The sequence below is a fragment of the Bison bison genome, unplaced genomic scaffold (assembly GCF_000754665.1).
Source record: "Bison bison bison isolate TAMUID 2011002044 unplaced genomic scaffold, Bison_UMD1.0 scf7180017864469, whole genome shotgun sequence".
Taxonomy (NCBI): domain Eukaryota; kingdom Metazoa; phylum Chordata; class Mammalia; order Artiodactyla; family Bovidae; genus Bison; species Bison bison.
Window position 1 is genome coordinate 3,931,555 of NW_011495030.1, and position 317 is coordinate 3,931,871.

At 41.6% G+C, this 317-nt stretch overlaps 1 protein-coding gene across 8 annotated transcripts in view; it reads left to right on the forward strand.

The window, feature by feature from the left end:
* DOCK8 (dedicator of cytokinesis 8) overlaps positions 1–317 on the forward strand; it is a 233,762-nt gene that overhangs the window by 150,147 nt on the left and 83,298 nt on the right. The window lies entirely within an intron of this gene.

Below are 317 nucleotides of genomic sequence, written 5' to 3' on the forward strand. Positions count from 1 at the left end.
AAAGGCAGAGGAACCAGAGATCCAATTGCCAACATCCGCTGGATCATAGAAAAAGCAAGAGGGTTCCAGAAAAACATCTATTTCTGCTTTATTGACTATGCCAAAGCCTTTGACTGTGTGGATCACAATAAACTGTGGAAAATTCTGAAAGAGATGGGAATACCAGACCACCTGATCTGCCTCTTGAGAAATCTGTATGCAGGTCAGGAAGCAACAGTTAGACCCAGACATGGAACAACAGACTGGTGCCAAATAGGAAAAGGAGTTCATCAAGGCTGTATATTGTCACCCTGTTTATTTAAGTTATATGCAGAGTA